This window comes from Haliotis rubra, unplaced genomic scaffold, assembly GCF_003918875.1.
Source record: "Haliotis rubra isolate DU_JTF1 unplaced genomic scaffold, ASM391887v1 Scf29, whole genome shotgun sequence".
In the NCBI taxonomy this organism is placed as follows: Eukaryota; Metazoa; Mollusca; class Gastropoda; order Lepetellida; family Haliotidae; genus Haliotis; species Haliotis rubra.
The window spans coordinates 923,238-945,842 of NW_025766957.1; the positions used below are offsets into that span (position 1 = coordinate 923,238).

At 38.8% G+C, this 22,605-nt stretch overlaps 1 protein-coding gene across 2 annotated transcripts in view; it reads right to left on the reverse strand.

The window, feature by feature from the left end:
* Positions 1–21,897, reverse strand: part of LOC124281779 (TNF receptor-associated factor 6-like) — a 54,347-nt gene extending 32,450 nt beyond the window's left edge. The window contains exon 1 of one of the 2 annotated variants that reach the window (XM_046717754.1): positions 21,810–21,897. The gene's annotated coding sequence lies outside the window, so the exon portion shown is untranslated. Of the gene's footprint in view, positions 1–18,874; positions 19,091–21,809 lie in introns of those variants that run through there. The other variant, XM_046717751.1, reaches the window with a different exon arrangement.
* Positions 21,898–22,605: the final 708 nt, after the last annotated feature.

Consider the following 22,605-nt stretch of genomic DNA (forward strand, 5'->3'; position numbering starts at 1 on the left):
ACCAGATACCTGAACCAACAAGAGATTCCTGAACCAACAACACAGATTGAACCAACAAAGATATCTGAACCAACCAACAACAGATTCCAAACGCAGATTGAACCAACAACAGATACCTGAACCAACAACAAACTCCAACAACAGATGAACCAACCACCTGAGACTCCTGAACCAAACCACAGATTCTTGAACCAACAGATACAGATGCTTGAACCAACAACAGATTCCTGAACCAACAACAGATTCCTGAACCAACAACAGATTCCTGAACCAACAACAGATTCCTGAACCAACAACAGATACCTGAACCAACAACAGATACCTGAACCAACAACAGATTCCTGAACCAACAACAGATTCCTGAACCAACAACAGATACCTGAACCAACAAGAGACTCCTGAACCAACAACAGATTCTTGAACCTGCAACAGATTCCTGAACCAACCACAGATTCCTGAACCAACCACAGATTCTTGAACCAACAACAGACTCCTGAACCAACCACAGATTCTTGAACCAACCACAGATTCTTGACCCAGCCACAGATTCTTGACCCAACCACAGATTCCTGAACCAACAACAGACTCCTCAACAAATCACAGACTCTTGAATCAACAATAGACTCCTCAACAGTAGAAGTGCACATTTTGAGTTCTTTCTTTTGGTTCTGACTTCATCAGTGCTGAAGTGGTTCCACATTATAGGAGTAATATCCCCCTATTAAACCTGACCAGTGGTTAGGTAAATAATAGCATTTGGGTGAGAATTTGTTTCTTGTTGTTTAACACTGCACAATTTCAGCAGTAAATAACTGAGTCTGGTTCAGACAATCCAGTGACTGTTATTATGAGAAACAATCAATGCCAATTGGACATGCTGACATCCAATCAACCAAGTCACCAAATCTGTCCATCCAATCCACTGAATCCTAAGATGGGACATGCATAACCATGATTACACAGCATTCCATTTATAACAGATCCTGGCATCCTTCTGTTTCCAGTTCTAGACAGAGATAGCGGAATTCATCACCAGCTTAGTTTTAGTTTCAGATAACAGATTCAAATGTGGCACACTTTCCAATCTTCCCATTTGGACAAGAAGGTAACCAAACAATTTCAAAACACTATTTTTCAGTGATAAAGTTCCAATGATGGTTCTCTTTAAAGACTGCTATGAGGTCCAACATGGTTACTTGTGCCTTGAGGTTGGAGTGAGTGAGGGTTTTACGGTGATTTTAGCAATATTCCAGCAATATCACAGCATGGGACACCAGAAATGGGCTACCCATGTGGGGAATTAAAACTGGGTCTTCAGCATGACGAGCGAACTCTTTAACCACTAGGCTACCCTACCACCCCCCTTTTCAGGTTTGAAATAATGTCCACTGAGTAAAGTGCTTCAACATTACCAGGATACATACCATCGTGTGGCTCATCTGTCCTTACACTATGATGTAGGTTATAACACCAGCAGTTATCACTCAAATCTGACCTACATAGGCATGTGGTAATAGCACCTATTAACCATGTATGCTGCTATTTGCCATTTTATGCATATTAGGCCAAGGAAAGTAAACAATTCCTGGAAAACTAGGGCGACTTTTACTGGGTGGGGCATCAAAGTGTCATACCGGGGTATTCAGTAATAGACCAAATACTTTTGAGTGGGTCAGATGGGGTGTTACATTGACAGGGAATATTATATTTCAGGGCTACAAAAGACTTTTTTCCAATTCCCCAACACACATACAAATAAATTCTCAAAGGAGTGTTAATGTGCTGTTTTAATGATGTTGATGGAGTTATTTACTTAATTATTTATTAAGCACTAAGGATTATGGTAGGATAAGTTAACAAATAAAGAAAAGATAAAAAAATGAAAATATGCTTTGTTGAAAGGAAATCTCATTAGAATCAACCTTGTTATTCTGTTAGTACCGGTACTCCTGTTACCGTTGTGAAAGATCAAAACCGACTCAGAGGTTTGAAGAACAAATGGTTCATACTAACAAACAATCATAAGCATAGGTTTGCAGGTTCGAAAACCAGGCATCGACACAATATATTGGAAGTTTTCAATATTGTGATATTTTACGATTATATCGAGAAATAGCAACACAAAGTTATATCAATCTTCAAAGCTTGTACACGTAAAATAATTCAAACTTAAAGGCTATTCCTCAGGAAATCCCTGTGATTTCCTGAAGAATACCCAGGAAACTGCCTGTAGAGGTTTACCCTGTAAAAGAGGAACCCAATAAGAGTCATGACTTCTAAACTCTTGGTATGAGTGAGTGAAACATTAAGCCCAGCAATTCTCAGAGTGACCTCAAATAAAGGCTGTAGTGTGGCAATTCCGGTATATTTGTGTCAAGTGCCACAACCCAATCCTGTTTCTGTTGTCAGCAAATGAGTTGTATAATTTCAGGGAACAGCATCAGTGATACATGAGCTGAACAATATGTCACAGAACAAGTTGATGACACCACTGACTAGAATCATTCTGTGAAGGTCCGGGTTAGGATATTGATCTTCAGTAACCCATGCTTGTCGTAAGAGGCGACTAACAGGATCAGGTGGTCAGGCTCGCTTACTTGGTTGACACATGTCATCGGTTCCCAGTTGCACAGATCGATGCTCATGTTGTTGATCACTGGATTGTCTGGTCTGATTATTTACAGACTGCCGCCATATAGCTGGAATATTGCTGAGTGTGGCGTAAAACTAAACTCACTCACTCATAGACTAGAATCATCTTGGATTGATGGTTTGTTTCAAGACATAAATGGTCCTTTTCGCTTCTTGGCGTTTTTTAAAAAAAAGCCTTCCCTCTTATGAAAATGACCCCAGGTTTTTATCATGCATTGTCCAAAAGTCTTGGTAACTTAGCAACACTGCAAGAGTGATACTATTCAAATTTGCTAAGGATAAAGTTTTGATGATGTAATTGAGTGAGTTTAGCCACTGTTAGCAATATTCCAGCAATATCACGGCAGGGGACACCAGAAGTTTTGATGATGTAAAATAGTCATCCAACATATAAAGGTTGAAACATCCCAATACATGATGACTTGGTAAGCTCCACAGACCTCAGGTTCTTGCTGAATAGGCATAGGCCTGGGCACAAGGTTCACAAGTTGCTTGAAAACCTGTTTGATTGTATCAAGATAGAATCAATGCACATAATTATCAGAGAGCACAACTGATGAAAGCACTTATTGCCTGTAGCAATCAAAATTATCATTTGACTACCAAAGAATTAGGCAGATGCATAGTCATGCCTGACAATGGAACAACACATAATGTTGCAAACGTCTTGGGTGTCAGCCAGAGTGTGATCAGCATGGCATGGAATGAATATACCCAAACAGCTACCAAATGACAAGCAGCTAGTTGATTGGCTGCATTCCACCAAACGGAAGACAACAACAAGACAATGAAGACATCATCACTTTGTCCTTGCCAAAACACTCAGAAATAACCTGCAGATCACCAATTGACATATCTACTCAGACAGTATGTAATGGTGAGTCTGGTCTCAAGTCACCAAGGCATGCTTTCGCACCAAACTATCCTTTTATCATCCAAAACTGTGTTCCACAGGAGATATTGCTTGTGTGAGGTCAAACGATAACTCCTTGGAGATATTGTTTTGACAGTAGATTTTGTACAATGCCCTGACAATGCTATGATGTCATAAACTTGATGACGTCAAAATGCTATGACATCACTGCACTGCAAGTTAATGGCAGTATTGTGTTCAGAAATGTACATTTTTCATTAAAACTAAAGAAAAGTGATTTTTTAATGATAAATAGAATCTCACCCTCATGTCTTCTGATATCAAATATATCAATACTTCTTGATAAAAGTAAAAATATCCTCAGCAAGTCTCGGATATTTGTAACTTTATCAACTCGTGGTGATATATACTACCCATCAAACGTTTAGACTCACTAGTGTAAATATAGACACTTACTTCAGGCAACTGTTCTAAACTAAATTTTGCAAAATATTCCATACTGTTTAAAGGTACTGTTTACACATGAACTGATGTATTGTAAAACAAATTCGTACAGTTGAAAAGATTATTGTCATGAGTTCAATAATGATAAAAATCATAGAAATTTGTCGAATTCTTAAAGGTCACATGCAACGCAAAACGCAACTTTACAGATTCTGATACCTTTCGGTATGGACTTACAGTAACAAATTATCAAAATTGCATATTCAACTTATAAAGTTGAAAAATAACGCGATGAAAAAACCCCAGCGAAATCGGACTTCAAACTATTCACTAATTTCACCCCAGCGGTGGGTTGAAAAGTGGTTTCAACAGCTGTGATGCGCTGCGCCCATAGCGCATGTGCAGTGATTAGGTTCGCGGCTTGAACCGGGAAGGTGACTCTTAAAAACACAGCAAGTGATGTGTGCAAGGATTATCGCTGTGGTCGAAGTTGGAGAAAAAAAAAAAATGTTTCTGGTGATTACAAGCATCTTTGGTCTGCAGTAATAAAAATACACTGGTCCTATACTTTTTCTTAAATGTTTTCACATGTTGCTTTTTGGGGGTTGGCAGATTTGCAAACCAAATTTTCAAGAAAGTGTAGCATTAGAAATACTAATTTCTTTGTTAAAAAATGCTCAGCTTGAAAACTGAAATGTTTTAATACATGTCTAAGGAAACATACAAAAATATGTCGATTGTGATAAGCTGTCTCTGTCACAGACAAAACTCAATGTCTGTTTTATTGACACCTATGTGTCTGCCTGCCTGTCTGCTAATGACAATATGCAATACACAACTTCAATCATTGACCACATGCAATTTGAACTTGAAACGTATCAGGCTATACACCATAAACAAAATACATGGATTTATAATAATAATAATAATAATAATACTTTATTGCCCAAGAAGGGAATTTGTCTTGCGTTATGGATGCTGGAATTACAATAAATACATATATCCATTACACACACATTACAACACGAACAACATCAGTCACACGATCTGAGGAGCTCTCACAGATCACAGTGAGCAATCAACAGTGGTTAAAATGATTTAAAGTACGTTATAACATGACCAAATGTTGTTTTCAAAGATTAAACGAATGTAAAGGGGAAGGATAAAACTGGACATTAAGAAAATAAATAAATAAACTACAATGTATAACACTTTAAGACTAGCACTGGATACAGAACAGATACATAAAACACAGTAGAATGCTAAGAATAAATAAAACTACTTCTGTTTGTTTAAAATAACAATACTGTATGGGATAAATGAGTCGGTGGCTCTCTTTGTCCTGAGGCGGGGAGTTTGATAGCGGCAGCCTGAAGGAAGAAGTTTATATTCGGGATGAACAAAGTGGTTCGAATCTGTACAAATTTTGAGTGCTAGATTTCTGACTTGCTGCTGACCTAGACATGTGATGTCCTTGAAGGTTGTAACTGAAATTTTGCCTGCTTGAGTTATTGTTTTGGAGAATTTGTTTCTTTGTTTTATGAAAAAACCAAAGAACACTTTGGATAAATGTTTTGTAGAATAAAACAAGCGTGGGTGTGCTAACATTGAATGATCTAAGTTTTCTCAGGAAGTACAGGCGCTGTTGGCACTTAGCATAGATTCTGTCCGTATTCTTGTTCCAGTTCAGCTTATCGTCTATAACAGTTCCCAAATACATATAGTCTGACACGATTTCTATATCACAGTCATGAATAGTCACAGGCAGTAAATCTTCCTTCTTAGTCCGGAAGTCTATTATCATTTCTTTGGCTCATTTATGGCTCATGCACCCGAGTTCTGTCTCTGTCACATTATGTAATTACACAGACAGGCAGGTGTGATACTTGTTCACATGACATGTTATTATGTCTGTGGGTTGCAGACAAAATGCATCCATTTTTCTCGGATGACTGGATCGGACAGTAACCGGTGCAAACACAGATTGTCAGTTTCAAGTCCTGCTTTGTACTTGAACGAACGACAGTTTCCAAACACGCAGTAGTTCATAAGGTTTGCAGTTGATTCCCTAAGTTAGTGGAGAAATCAATCTTTGATGTAACCATATATACATACATAACATATAGTGAGTGTTTTAAGTGAGTCTAAACATTTGTTGGGTAGTATATTTGATATCAAAAGACATTCGGGTGAGATTCTCTCAGGGGTGGAAATAACCCATTGCCCGACGTCCGAGTCCAGTGTTTTTTTTCTGTCAGGCAAGCACATTTGTATATCAGGCTGTATCGGTGTCCAGTTGACATTCCAATGTTAATTATGTTGTTTATTAAAAAAATCACCAAGAAAATCGGCCGGTATAGCAGGAAAAATTATCAGGGCAAGTGATTTTACATGTGCCACTGTACCGGAGTCCACTATCAATTTTAAAGTTATTTCCACCCCTGTCTCTATATATGACAGACAACATGTTTGGTTGCACTGAAGACCACAGCAACTGAACAGATCAGGACTGGGCTCCAGTACTTTGATTGATGATTCAAGATACTGAGCTTCATAGATCTTCGTGCTGGAGGGTGGAACTAGCAGAAAGATTTCAGGATTCCAGCACAGCTCAACATGACTGCTTGGTGTGGTCTCAATCTAGATTTGGGATGGAACAGTAGTGCTGGAAGAGAACCAATCTCCATGATGTCCTTCCACGGGGCACAATGACAGGTATGCCACAGGGATGACATTCCAGATGAGACCGTTAGACGGAGAAGGCATCATATTCATGGACAATAACACATGACATGATCTTACAACTGTCCCTGATGACTGCTTCAGCTAAGGAGGACACTACTCAAGGGGGGCACCCAATTTCATCTGGGGAGGTAGGGGGGTCATCAATTTTGTACATAAAAATATTACAACTTTATGCATAAAAAACTGGAAAGGGGAAGGGGTTGTCATTGAGTTTGTACATGATATGCAAGTGGGGGTCACTTACTTTATATGTAAATTGGGGGGGGGTCATTCACATTGTACATGCTTCTGCATAAAAATCATCATCAAACACACACACACGCACACGCATCGCGCGCCACACACACACACACACACAAACACCTACCTACCTAAATTATGTACGGTCCCTCATAAAAAACACATAAAATGAGCTGCAGATCATCGTCTCATGACACCCTTTCCTTCTGAGCACAAGTCAAGATATGCCAAACACATGTTCATAACGAGATAGTGTAACAACAGGATTTACTTACATAATTCACTACGAATTTGTTGACGTTCTTTTTCTGAAGACTCATCACAACGAGAAGATGAACTAAGGTTGTTTGTTCGACTTATGTACCGGACATACATTGGTCGTTTCCGGCATTCTATGGGTACTAACGTACAACTATGTTATCATCCAAAACAGGATTCCATGTTATGTACACAGGCATTCAAAATGGCCACGCCCATGTTAAGCTGTCATATTTAGAGTGCCATCGATAAACAGTTTAATGGAGTGCAAAAATAGATTTTGAATCATTTCAGTTGGTCCATTTTATAGCATCGGGCAGGCGGTGGGGTAGCCTAGTGGTTAAAGCATTCGCTCGTCATGTCAAAGGCCCAGGTTTGCTTCCCCACATGGGTAAAATGTGTGAAGCCAATTTCTGGTGTCCCGATGTGATATTGCTTGAATATTGCTAAAAGTGGTGTAAAACCCAACTCACTCACTCACGATCTGGAACAGAAAGTGTACTCCATCTTTCAATCAACAGCCGTTAACTTATATAAACAAGGCCTAGCATGAGATAACAGCTTTACCACATATACTAATATTAGCCATTTAAGCATATGTCTTAGAAAAGTAAACAATTCCTGGAGTGAGTGAGTTTAGTTTTACACCGCTTTTGAACAATATTCCAGCAATGTCACAGTGGAGGACACCAGAAATGGGCTTCACACATTGTTCCAGTGTCGGGAATCGAACCCGGGTCTTCGGTGTGATAAACAAACGCTTAAACCACTAGGCTGCCCTATCGCCCCACAATTCAGGGCTGGAAATAACTTTAAAATTGCTAGTGTACTCCGGTACAGTGGCACATGTAAAATCATTTGCCCTGATCATTTTTCCACTATACCGGCTGTTTTCATGTTGATTTTTTAAATAAACAACATTATTAACATTGGAAAGTCAACTGGACACGGTTACAGTGTGATATACAAATTTGCTTGCCCGACAGAAAAAAACACTGGACTCGGACGTCAGGCAATGGGTTATTTCCACCCCTGCAATTCCTGGAAAACTATAATGACTTTTAAAAAGTATGGAATTAAAGAGACACAGCCTTACAGATGGACTGAATTATATTCTGGGATTTCATTGGCTGGAATGTTTGTTTGAGATGGAATCTTTTTTCAGTTAGAGCTTCACAACATAGAATATTTTTATCTGATATCTGTCTGGATCAGGATAGGCACTCCTTCCTATGAAGGTCACCACAATCAGGTGCTTTTTCTGATTGGCCAAAAGAGTGTCCTGGGCCCCGTTCGGAATCATAGCGCTAAGATGATCGTAACGCCCATACTTTAACATAGACTTGTGACTATCATAGTGCTATTATCGCTTTGAGGAACGAGACCCTGGCTTCCAAATTCTTCATCCAAGTGACCTAAGCATACAGACCATCATTTCTAATTCTGTATTTTGGAAATCAATAAATGTTTCATTCCAAATGTAAAAGAAAAAGGCATGTATACCCTCTGGCTTTTCTGACAATACAGCATCTGTATTATTTAAACGGCATACCAGCAATGGAATATTTCTGTTCTGAGTTGCTTTTCTTTACCTGATTTAAAAAAATCCATCCCAACGTGTTGCTGTGTTAGAAAGGTGACAGGTGAAAGAGCCACACTAATCCATTTTCATTACGACGTCAAAGTTTGCTCATAGATCACTTTGCTTTGTACAGATACGAATACGGAGGCCTAAGATCTCCACCAATCAGAGTAAATGATCGGATTGTAATGAGATTGATCCACATTAACAATAACAACACTTAATCTTACAAACCTTGCTCAGCACTATTCACCAGTGCAGGATCAACAGTTGGATGTAAGAAGTAATTTTATATTTTAAACTTTCTATACACTGGGAAATAATTAATTAAGTTTAATCTAAGCTGACAAACCTGCCTCAATGTTATGGCTGTGCAAGATGAGGACCCCCACAGCCCCTGAACTTAATATAGCCCTTTTCAAATCAAATAAGTTTTAATTACCTACGGCAGAGCTGAATAGACTCTTAATGAAAAAAATCAAATATCAGTGGTTTCAAAACACATCAACCGTGTACGTGAGTGAGTGAGTGAAGTGAGGTGAGATTGGGTTTTACGTCGTGCTTGAGAATATTTCGCTCATATGACGACGTGCATGTGTGTGTATGTGTATGTGCGGCTGCTTGTACTAGCCCAGACTTAAGCTGGTTTCATAGTGCTAGCCCACTGAGATACCATGCCGCAGTGAAGCATGAATACCCCACTCTGACACATTATACTGACTCCGAGCCGACCAGCCTTTGTTATATCCATTAATGCAGAGCGCGCCAGACAGGGACCAACAAGTACCATATTTTAGTGTCTTTTGGTATGACGTGGCCGGTGATCGAACCTGCGACCTTCCGATCTCTGACGTCCCTATCCATCATCTACATACACAGGTCTGTGACACAAACCTAGCAGACAATAAATATAAGCTTACTGAAGTACTTCCAAGAACCCATGCCTGCCCATATGAATCATTTAACAAACAGCCAAAGATATTTGCTTGTACTAAATTCAGTGTACCCAGAGTGAGTGATTGAGTGAGTCGTGTTTTACGCAGCTTTTTCAATACTCCAGCAATATTCACACCAGAAAGAGGCTTCACACAATGTGCCATGCGGGGAATCGACCCAAGCCTTTGAAGTGATGAGCTTTAACCAATAGGCTACCCCACCGCACCTAGTATACCCTGAGCATGCTGAAGGAATTCATACAAATCAAAACTCTACTTCCTGGTCTCAAATACTAGTCATGCTTCCTTAACCACAGAGAAAGCTTCTTGCTCAACTGTGTAAAACCAGCTATGTCCCTGATCAAATGAGAAATGTCGTCTCACCTGCGCAATATTGTTTCCTAGCATTGTGTAGTACATTAATTATAAAGTACAAAGGACAAGGCTGAGTAAGGTTTCATTTTTGTCCCAACTCCAGTTACAAAAACAAAATGAGATGCGGTGATTCAGGCACATCAGTGCTGAGAGCAGGTTTCTGAAAGGCAGCTTTTTACTTTTATGCTAATTTATTTAAATGAAAGATTTGCGAGAATCTATTCGCCAGAAACGCCGTGGGATGTTAACATGTGGTGTCCTACTTTGTGAACACTGTGGTTCACAAGTCGAGAATTGCACAAGCCGCGGATTCCAACGTGATTGTGGATTCCAACAGTTAAATCACCCACCCTCCAATCTGCGGATTTCTATAAAAGTGGTATTAAAAGCTTGAAGGACAAATGAATTAAGTGTATTGAGGTGCATGGAGATTATAATGAAAAATAAAAGTGCAATATATTTTCTGCGACTTAGTCTTATATTGAAGTTGCAAAATAGGGAACACACCTGGTAGCAATATGACTGAGAAGTACACCAAAAATGGAGGTCACATGTGAATTCAACCATTAGGCTATCCTACTGCTCTGCTCCGCCAAAATAAATGCTCTGATTTTGTAACAAGAACCTTTTTGCTACATGTCTAACACATGCAAAACATGATGAGCTTTTGTCAGAGAGCTGAACAAAACCTCGAAGGAGCAGACGCCACTCAGTCTTGCATCATTGCTAACTTAGTTCTAAGCATAGTGATTCTATTTAATTCCTTGGCTTCTTTGTGAAAATGACTCCCCTACTTTTGAAACTGATCCTTCTTTCTGGTGTGTGACATGCCAATCCACTCACATAACTGGATTGAACACAAATGCAACACAATTTCTAAATGACTTGACTCAATTTGGTTGGAAATGTCCTTGATCATGTTGACCTTGGTTCAGTTTTTCTTTAAAAGCACATATCAGTTTTAAAATACTGTCAGTGACCTGGATCAGAATGTGATATATTATCCACCTTTAATCCACCGGCAGTTTGCCAACAAAAACAGAGGACAAGAGTTCGCAACAGGACACGCTGTCACTTTTTTATGATTCGGCTGGTTGGTTGCTTGTTTAACGCAATATTCCAGCTGAATGGCAGCAGTCTGTAAATAATCAAGTTTGGACCAGACAATCCAGTGATCAACAGCATGAGCATCGATCTATGCAGTTGGGATATGATGACGTGTCAACCAAGTCTGCAAGACTCATCCGCCTCTTACGACAAGCATGGGTTACTGAAGATCAATTCTAACAGGATCTTCACGGTCATATTGTGGTCATATTGTGGTCATAATGGTTGTGTGTGGTCTGGTGCATAGAGCGAAGGTCACAAATCAGGTGAAGTCAAGCAACATTGGTCACGAAGAGTCCTTGGATGGGTGACTGTTTGGCAGTTTGACTCCTTGTTCAAAATTGACTCTGTTCACCCAGCAGAAAATGGGTACCCGGTGGGATGTCATGTGACTATTAACCTTCTAGCGCCGCACAAGCAGCTTGGGTTGTCCGGGGGTAATAATGTCCATCATGATGTATCATGATGTATGCGCTTAGAGCAAGTCACTGTGACGTGGAGTTCTGTGCGGCCAATTATTATTATTAATTATTATCAGAAGAACCAGGTGACCAACCCATGTGTTGTTTATCAGACAGCAAACTTGCAACCTCAACAAGAAGACAAAGTCATCAATATCCCACAATGGCAAAATACTCTTTATGAATAAGTCAATTAGTTATGACTATGTCAAATGTTTTGGCGTGTATATAGCACTGAGTGAGTGAGTTTAGTTTTATGCCACAGCTGTCTGTAAATAATAGAATCCGGAACAGATAACCCAGTGTTTAACAGCTGAGCGTAGATCTACACAATTGGGATACAGTGATATGTGTCAAACAAGTCAGTGACTATATTGCAAAGTGGAAGGTGATTATTAAAAGGTTTTTATATTATGTTCCGGAAAAGAGCACTACCACCAATTTCAGTCAAAGTCAAACTTGTTGCCATGGAAATGGAAAAATGTTTTATTTACAAATCCAAAACTATCAAAAGGCACCAGATCATCACAAGATCTATCTATGTGAGAGGTTTGGTAAAGAAATATTGAACGGTTTTAAAGTTCTTCTCTGGAAAAGAGCACCAACACCAATATCAAACAACGTCAAACTTGTAGCAATGGAAACACACAAAAAATATTATAATCAGAAATCCAAAACTTCCAAAAGGCACCAGTTCACCACCAGACCTCTCTATGTGCCAAGTCTGAAAAACATGTGGGGGATAAAACTGGACATGGAATACAGAAACAATGGCTTTAAGAGATTCATTGGCTACTGGCAGATCAGGATAACATAGGCAAGTAGTTCTTTTATTTGTGATATAGCAGGTAGATTTTGTCTTCCAACAAGTAAATTTTACTGTTTGCTTGTATTGGGCACAATTTCACAACTTTGATATTTCCACACCCCTGATAAATACTCCTAACAAGCTGTTATCAACAGTCAGTATCTTGATTAAGTACATCATGATGTTTAAGAAATATACTCTTAAAAAAAGGAAGGGGAACTTCATTTTTAATTTACGATTGAAAAAAATTGGGAGTTATATTGGAGTCAATCAATATTGATATGACAATAATGAATGTTTTGAGAGTGCAGCACCACTTGCACTTCCTTATGACCATAGTTGTTTGTACAGTAATCGCTCTTGAAAGATGATTGGTGTATGACGTTAAATTTCCATGTGTACAAATTTCATTTTCAAACAAAACAGTATGGCTAGAAACAAACACTAACAACTGTGTGATGCAAAATGATTGTCAAAATTAATGGTCTACAGTGATTTATCGACTGTGTTGTGCACGTGAGTCCCATGCATTGTGTTTAGGGGTGGTGACAGAGAGAAATGGTGGTGCCTTCATAAGATGTCTGTCTTTGAAAAGTTTCTTTATGCTTATACTTTGCTATCCAACTTGAAAGTTCAGGTTCCCCTCCTTTTTAAGAGTATATATAGCTTGTCAATTTGTTTCTTTCTTCTATCAAATCATTGTAATCTCATCTATTATAGGCTTATAAGGGTCCGTTCATAATTTATGGCTAGGGGTGGTGATGATGATTTTAAGGGGGGTCACCCATTTTGTTCTGGGGAGGTAGGGGGGTCAGCAATTTTGTAGACATGTTTCTAGGGGGGGTCAGCAATTTTGTACATAAAAATATTTTAAAATTATGCTTAAAAAATATTGGAAGGTGGAGTGGGGGTCATTGATTTTGTACATGACATGCAGGGAGGGGTACTTACTTCGTACATACATTTTAGGGGGGGTCATTCACATTGTACATGCTTCTCAATACAAATCATCATCACACACCCCGGCTATAAATTATTAACGGTCCCTAAGAATAATAAAAGCCAGTGTTGTCCAGACTTCCAACTACAGGGCACAAGAGAATCTTGTTTGTTCATATTGCAGCAAGTCATATGATATTTAACATAGCCATGAAACAAGAATCAATAATGAGCATGCAAACTTTCATGTAGTTCTCACCAAACTTGTCCCTATTAAAGACAGAATACACTAAGACTAAAAACAGGCTGCAAGGGAGACAACTCAACAAAAATATATAACAGAATTTTTCAAACTCAGCATTATCATATTTAGATAAGCCTGTATCTTTTAGATACATTTGCAAAATTCCATTCATATAATTTCAGCAACTTCTGAGAAAACTTGCCTACAATCCAGATAATTTGCACCAAGTGAGTGAGTGAGCGAGCGAGGTTTTACGCTGCCTTTAGCACTATTCCAGTAATATTAATGCGGTGTACACCAGAAATGGGCTTCACACACTGTACCCATTTGGGGAATTGAGCCCGATGTAACAGGCCAGAGTATACCCCTGTCCCAGACTATACCCGGGGTTAAACTGGGCTAGCCCAGACTATACCCCAGGTATAATCTGGGCTAGCCTAGTTTATACCCCGTAGTATATTCTGAACTAGGCCATAGTATACCCTGCTAGCCCAGATTATACCCCTACAGAAAACAAGTGATTAAGGATACTACTATAATTTTATTGTACTTCTCACACAATTAAACACTGGTTACAACATTGAAATGGTACAGCCCTAATTAGATTGATGAGTAGAGTGTGCCCGTAGTTAATCTGTTCATGTTGTTGTTGCGTTTCTATTACAATGTAATGTGTTTGTAGCGTGTGGTTTAATCTTTCTCATATCAAGTTTGATCTGTTTAACACTTGTCAAAATGTTTTGCTTAATTTTTTTAACTTATATGTTTTCTCTCTAAAAGTCAAGCAAACTAATTTGTGTCACAACAAGAAGGTAGGTATAAAATAATTCCACAAACACCTTGATGATCTCCATAGACCATCAAATCTCCCAAAACAATAATACAATAATTCCACTTTTTACCATTTTAAAAATTGTTATAAATATGTATATATGTTCTTTTAACTTTTCAAATCAGTTTTCTCTCAAATTTTCTATTTTTTGTTCCACCTCATTTCTTAATAAGTGTACTACCCCGTCGCCGAAATACCTTAGTTGTGCGTGCGACACTAAATAAAGCAGATAACTAACTACTAACCTTGATGCTGGGTTATGCAAAGTTGAAAATATCACATCGCGGAAAGGCACAAAACAAATGCTTCATAAATTTTGTATTATGCAGTAATGTAAATAAAATGCACCTACAAATTCCTTTAAATGACACCAAGACCATTGCCCTGAGTCACACACTCATATTGAGTGAATTGACAACATAATTTTTTAGGGGTATAGTCTGGGCTGGAGGGGTGTAGTTTGGCCTGGTCCAGAATATACCCCCGGGGTATAAACTGGACTAGCCTATAGTTTACCCCAGGGTATAATCTGGTGGTGGGGTATTCTGGGCTGCTACACCGGGTCTTCGGCATGACAAGCGAATGCTTTAACCACTAGGATACCCCACCACCCCCTATGCTCCAAGTAAAAACATACATGTATCAAGGACCATAGCTGTGTAAAAACCTAATTTTGGTCTCAGTCAACTATCTTTCACTATAACAACCAAATCTACTGCAGTAACACCAATAGCTAATGTGCAGGCTCGTTGTCATAATGTTTTAAAGATTGCACAGCAGAAATCTATCTAGGATCATAAACTAATATCCTAGGGAGGGTAAAACAGGGATAAAAATATGCGGGTGTTTTTTGAGAAACTGGAATTTAGGCCTAAAAAAATGTGGTTCCGACTACCCAACTGACCCTTGAATTCTGGTGCCGACCCTAGTTTTTTTATGAGGTATGAATTAGTGGTGGTCCGATTAATTGAAATAATCGAAGATTGGTCGCAGTGACTTTATGACCAAGCAATCGATAATGTTTTCTCATAATCGAACACAAACAATTCTGGGACACTTGTTTTCATTAACAATATATTTCAGAAGGTTGGTTTTGTCTGTTACATTTCATAAGCACTACAAGCTCGTTCCAAGTCATGATTGAATATAACTTAAAGACACTATGAAATTTATGTTCCTTACATACTTGTCATCCTTTAAAGATATGAAATTTTGCACAAAAAACCCCCAAAGAACTACATGGTTTTTTTCCTTATTTGAGCATTAACAAAAATAACCAGGAACATTTCATAAATGACGATAACCAATTATTTTCGATGATTGATCGGTTGTAATGAACCAATCATCAATTATCAGATTTTAACCAATTCCCAACACTAGTATGAATAAAATAAGCTTTCAGATACCACTGGGTTTTTTCAGCACCAACGGACATTGGTCATTCTGATAGAGAAAGTTGACATCATGGCCTCAAGCTTGATTGAATAAACAATTACACATTGACAAATGTGTTATAAGTTTGTACTTTACTTGGAAAAAAAAATGTAAAAAAAATAATTCCTTCCTACCTACCTCCCCTAAATTTTAAAGAGGTGTAATCGGAACCACAAAAAAAAATTTATTTGGTCTAATTTCAAATATAGTCTTTACTCCAGAGATATTTCAACATTGCAGTTAAACATGACTGTCAGTGAATTATTCAACATGATTCAATCGATGTGAAACTAAGCTTTAAAACCTGATCGTTTATACATGTATCATTATTTATTAACCCAGTTATTAGTTGGTTTTCGAGCAGGTACTAGTGGAATCATAAGTGCTGTAGATACTAATAGTACTACTACTAATAATAACGTAATAATTATACAGTAATAATAATAATACACTGGTAATAAATTAGTCATAATTATACAAACATGATTTGGCCAATTTGAGCTCATATTTGGAAACTTCTGACATGCCTGCTGACTTCGAAATGTCAGGCACAGAGCTATTTAAAGCTATTGTTGTATATAGTCACTTATTTAGACTAACAACTAGTCTCTGAAATGAACATATTTTACAGCAAAAAGCTCACAGTGAAAATTTTTTTATATATAATGAAAACGAGCCCTGACACTTTCTTCATTTTCCTAGAGCTGTGGAAATCTAGACTTGCCACATTTTTAGACTTGCGTGGGCTTTCTTGGATATATTTGCTTCAGGGTCTGTATGACAGACTATCACTTATTTATGCTGTCTTTGTAACAAAACAGGCTAATGAGTTGGACCAGTGAATGATCGTCACTTGATCAAGTCTCACAGGAGTAGTAAAACTTTCAGACAAATCCGAGACTTTTAGAAATAGGGTTGTGTCTGACATAACACCATAGTGATGAAGGAACTTGACCAACGTCTCAGTTAACATGTTAGAAATATGGGGGTAAAGGGAAGGATGGGGGGTGAACCTCATGCATCACTCCGCCGGAACAAACTGTTTGTCAATCCATATAACATGAAACAGCTTTGCACATTAATTTTATCAACTTATCAAGCTTTGATAGCCCATGACATTAAATGCTGCAATTAAGTGTCAAGATTAGTCTCTTGACAAACAAGAAATTACAAATATCTGCAGAGGCCATAAAATTTCCAATTTCTGAGCTTGGAATCAAACCACAGACCTCCTGATCTGAAGATGGACGCCTTGTCCAGATGACTACAGAGTTTAACCTTGATTGGTGATTACATAAACTGTTTCCATTTCAATCATTTGTCATTTGACAAATGAGATAGAACAAATATATGTAGAGGCCATAAATGTAGAATTAGTGAGATCAGATTTGAATGACTGACATCCTGACCCATGGATGGACGTCCTATTGACATGACCAAAGATTTTACCCTGATCAGTGGTTACTGCTTCAGCAAAGTTCATTTCAGACACAGGAAAAGGGGGCCCAGTACTCCCAACCTTCTAAAAATTAGGATTTACAGGGATTGTAATGTGTGAAATATTTTTGTGCAAATCAAATCTGCCATGTGCCTTCCAGCTAACTCTGAGTTGTGAACTTGATGGTGGTGATGGTAATGATGATGATGATGATGATGATGATGATGATGATGATGATGATGATGAAGACGACGAAGACATTCACCAAGTGACTGCTTATGGTGCTAAATTATCATTACTCTGGTCAATGATTGTTATTCTCCATGGTCATATTACCATCTGATCCTTCTGTCCCCATTCACTGAGGGACGAACAGGGCCATGCCTGGGACAAAGTCTCTCGTCTGAGGTGACATTACATGTGCATTTATACAGTGCAGGACTGAAGCCCTAACAACTCTTAGGAGTCAAACTGCTGCACACAGTCATCTAGCAACTAATAATCTGGTCTCTGTCCTTAACTTTGAACACTGTAAAGTGTAAAAAGTGTCTTCTCACTGAATCACATCTTTACCCCAATACAATGCCATGTGTCAATGCTGTGTCATGATCCAGGGTGATACGATGTCCTTCCTGAGTCTTTCCTGAGTGACATTCCAGATCTAAATGCGGGACATCTGGGTCAGTATTCTAAAGAAAACTGTTTACTTCTTTATCGATTTGAGAAAAACAAGCCTGTGACAGGAGAGTCTGAGACAAATCTTCCGTTGATACTCCCTTTAGTATGGAGACACCATTTTGCTTGAAAATGGCAGGATGTAAGCATGTCCACAGTATAATAACATGGCCTTTCTTATTTACATGAGGAAGTAACATTTAATTTGTTTCTGAGATACAGAATTTAGATATCATATACTTGTCTGAAAGCTTCACTCATCGATCTGTACCACGACTTACAAATTGTATCATATCAAAGGAAAAGATCTGATTTTGATGAAATTGTGAACTGTCACATGACATGATATGACCAGCAGATGACATCACATAGTCATTATTATGACATCACGATGCCTTTATATGGATAATATGGTATATGGCGGAACAGGTTTTTAACCATGACACATCATTTTATCATCAAAGAACTCAATTGTTGAATGGAATCTTTCTGTTGAATGACATCTGACAAAACATTCAACTGTAATGAATATGCATTAAATAGAATTCCCTGTGTCTGTAGTTCTAACATGTCGTTTGACAACGTAATGACAACTTGAACGAAATGAAAACCGAAAATGCTACATTGAAGCTACTTACAAATGATACAAAAGTCGTTTTGAAATTTTCAATGAAAAAATATATATCGTTTTTTCAAATAGTACTATTCCAAGAATATGCACGTCATATATAACGTCAACTGTTTGACACTAATGAAAGCAGTATAAATTACAGTTCTGTGAATATTAGCCACTCTCCCACATATATGGTATGACTTCGCGGTAAAACACACCTGCCGTGTTGAGTCGAACTTGCTTGTCACCATATGAAAACGACATCAGCGTAGGGCCCTCCGTTGTCAGTTTCTGTTATTCCCCCCTTGTCCATTTATGAACCGGGGGGACGATGTCGGGGAAGTCCATTTAAATGTTACAATACACCTCTGGTAAATGTAAAAACACTGTATCCTACTTCTCGAAGTTCCTGGTTAACCAAGCCGACAAGCAATTTCTCGATTAGTTTAAAAGGGACATAACTCTAATCCATTTCAGTTCACTGACGCGATTTCTATTTTTAGAATAGATTTTTTTTTTCAAGTTGCGTGACTGCATGAGTTGTTCGCGTGTCATTTTGCCCTGCTTGCGTTCATTGTTGCTCAGCTTTTCGATCACTCATTACAGGATTGTCCAATCCAAATTCCAGGTCTCCAGGAGCATTTGAGCCAGGGATGCTGATGAGTTTAGTGCATTGTCAATAGTTAGTCTAGTTATGTATACTAACATAAAAACTATATTAAAAAAACTATTTTTTTATAAAAATCAGAAATCTAATCTATCGCTGTACACTTGCGGGTTCGAATCCAAGTTCGCCCTGGGAGCTTGTGAGATTTACCCAACTAGTAATGTTTAGTGTTCAGTTTAGTGGAGACCTGCATCACTGTGGGCTCACGTGCACCTCTCACATTAAATTGACAGCCTGTCAAAGACGGATCCCAGTGTGTGTTTGGGGGTGGGGGTGCGTGCGTGCATGCGGGGTGCGCACCCTCCTCCTTTGTCTTGAAAGTGTATTAAATGACCATTTAAACTATTTAAACTCGGTGGAAATGAACTGTGCACGCCTCCCCCTTCTCAAAAAGCTGTATCCGTTCCTGCCTGTGATATTCCTGGAAAGCTGTCCAAATGAGTGAGTGAGTTAGTTTTGACGCCGTTTCAGCAACATTCCAGCCACATCACGGAACGCCACAAACAGGCTTCACACGTCTTCGCGTCCCATTCAAAGAGTCGTGAAACCCATCTCGCACACATCCTCGTAAGTGTTGCCAGGGTTGCTTGAAAAGTCCTGAACCTATCAGTATTATCTAGTTCTTTTCGTCAAAGTTAGGGAAATATCACTGACTGCGGCATTATACAATATCCACTTACTCTGTTTCCCGTCAACGCCAAACTTGATTGGGATTCTTGGACATCCGGATTATTGTGTCACGTCACGCCAAAGCCCCGGGTTCGATTCCTCACATGGGTACAATGTGTGAAGCCCATTTCTGGTGGCCCCGCCATGATATTGCTGGAATATTGCTAAAAGCGGCGTAAGACCATACTCAGTCCCTAATGATCTGATCAAATTATGACGTCATAATGAGGAGATATACTCCATAGTTAGGCTCCTCGGGTTAACCGCCGTGATATTGCTGAAATATTGCTAATAGTGGCGTAAAATCCGACTCGCTTACAATGATATTTACAACAGATCAAAGGTTAAAAAACCCAAACAACATACCGCCACTCAACGGGACCATACCTTAATCTGTTTAGTAAGTTCAGGTGATTGTTTTCAAGGTCATATGACCCATAATTACTCACATATAAACTGTACAATTATATTACTTTGCATATCCATGATGGTAATTAATTACGTTACATTTTAATTTTAAATATACTATTGATATAATTCGATAGACTGAATACTGCGTAAGTTATGAAGTCTTCCTTTATAGATATAACGTTGGCTTGGTAGTTGGTTAAACTTTTAAGTGGGTCCGAGTATCGGAACACTGATGACATACAAACAAAACGTTCATTCAGAATATTTTCCACTATTTACTCTCTACCTCATACGGGTACCCCTACACTTCACACTCGTACTGGGGCGGTGGGGTAGCCTAGTGGTTAAAGCGTTGGCTCGTCACGCTGAAGACCCGGGTTCGAATCCCCACATGGGTACATTGTGTGAAGCCCATTTCTGGTGTCCCCCGCCGTGATGTTGCTAAAAGCGGCGTAAAACCAAACTCAGTCAGTCAGTCAGTCACACCCGTACTCTGCCCTTCACTTGCTGGATAACCATGACAGAGCATATCCCGAAACGTAAGTCGCACTTGTGACGAAAAGTTATTAATTCATGAAGTTGTCATTTCACGTACTGTGCGATACCAGGATGAGTCTCAGATGGCTCGGAAAATGTATCTTGAATATTGCACTCGAATATTGACCAAAGCGGTGTAAAATCGCAATTAGTCGGATTGGCGTTTGTTTTAGCACGCGTGTAACACTACACGGTTGAGAGACTTACTAGTCGAAACACAGTACATAGCTGCTGTAGCTGTATCAGCTAAGGCTGATAAACGTGCAGTTCCTCCTTGGTACATTGAAAAGATGGATTTATGTACAGCACCAGACAGTGTCAACACTTTTTTCCAAACTATCCTGTATTTGAGTATGCGGAATGCTACCCAAGAAGATTCTTAGAATCAACTAAAAGAGTGGATGCAAATAGGACTCGAAAACGTGCATAATAATTCCTTAACATTAAGTAAGGAAAGTGCGCAATCCGTAATTTTTCACTCGCCAGAAATTAGGAAACACATTAATAAGTCACAATAGTAACAAGCCACACTTGCAAACTTCAGAAGAACAACAGGTAGACTCACAGGCTCAGGCATTCTATTCAGATTCACGTAACCTAGTCCTGACGGAATGTGTTCAAAACAGTAAACAAGAAAACAATGAATAGTAGAATCCCAAGTAACACCAAACTAATAATTCATCCCCACGTGTTTAGATGTATTTGAAGCCTAAATTTGAATGAATCTAAATTTAACACGTATCGATGTGGAAAATAATTTTCATTGTTGCGTACGGACCACCTGATATACATGTTTTACACAGGCACTATAACGAAGCTTATTAATAACACTGAAACGAAACGAAACGAGTTTCTGATTTTGTACGTACCAGGCTGTAGTCTGTTTTCCCGTGGTTCCTCCTAGCTGCATGATGTCTTGTACATTTTCCTTGATAAAATTGATCCAACTGTCCACTCTGTTGTTTTGTTCATTGTACTAAGATTGTGTAGTGTGGTTGTACCGCCAGGCGGATATACAAACCAAGCTGCGTAGTTTAGGCTTGTGTCAGATAGAGGTGTGGCATCCTCGAATATCCATTGTACCAAATCTTATATTATTATTTTTGGTGTTTGAGTGATTTAATGATTTGCAATGATAACAAGGCATTTTTTTACTTGTTGGCAGATTTATTTCTTGAAATATCATGTAGGGTCTGTTTTCTGAATGAAAATGAAATATATGAATGGTCGTTTGCGAAAGGAAATCTTTATGAAGGCCATTACTGGTATTTACGCCTTGATATTATCAGTGAGGTATATATCTTATGTACAATATCTGTTCTTGTGGCAAAGTTGTCACGGCGGCATAAAAACAGATTCACTCACTCCCCCGAAGAAAGCAGGACTTAGCGATACCATATTTGCGAGATAGGGTGCATGTGGAAGCGCTAGTAAAATCTCGCCCAAGTGACGGAGTGTCTCGTATTATTGTCTCGGGTTTACATCCTGGTGGACCCGTGAAGATCCGGGTCGTCAGCAACCCATGTTTATCGTGAGATTCGATTGACCGGATTTGCTGGTCAGCTCGCTGACTTGGTTGATACATGCCAATGTGATCCCAAATGCGTAGATCGATGCTCAGGATGTCAGTCACTGGATTGTCTGGTTCAGACTTGATTATTTACA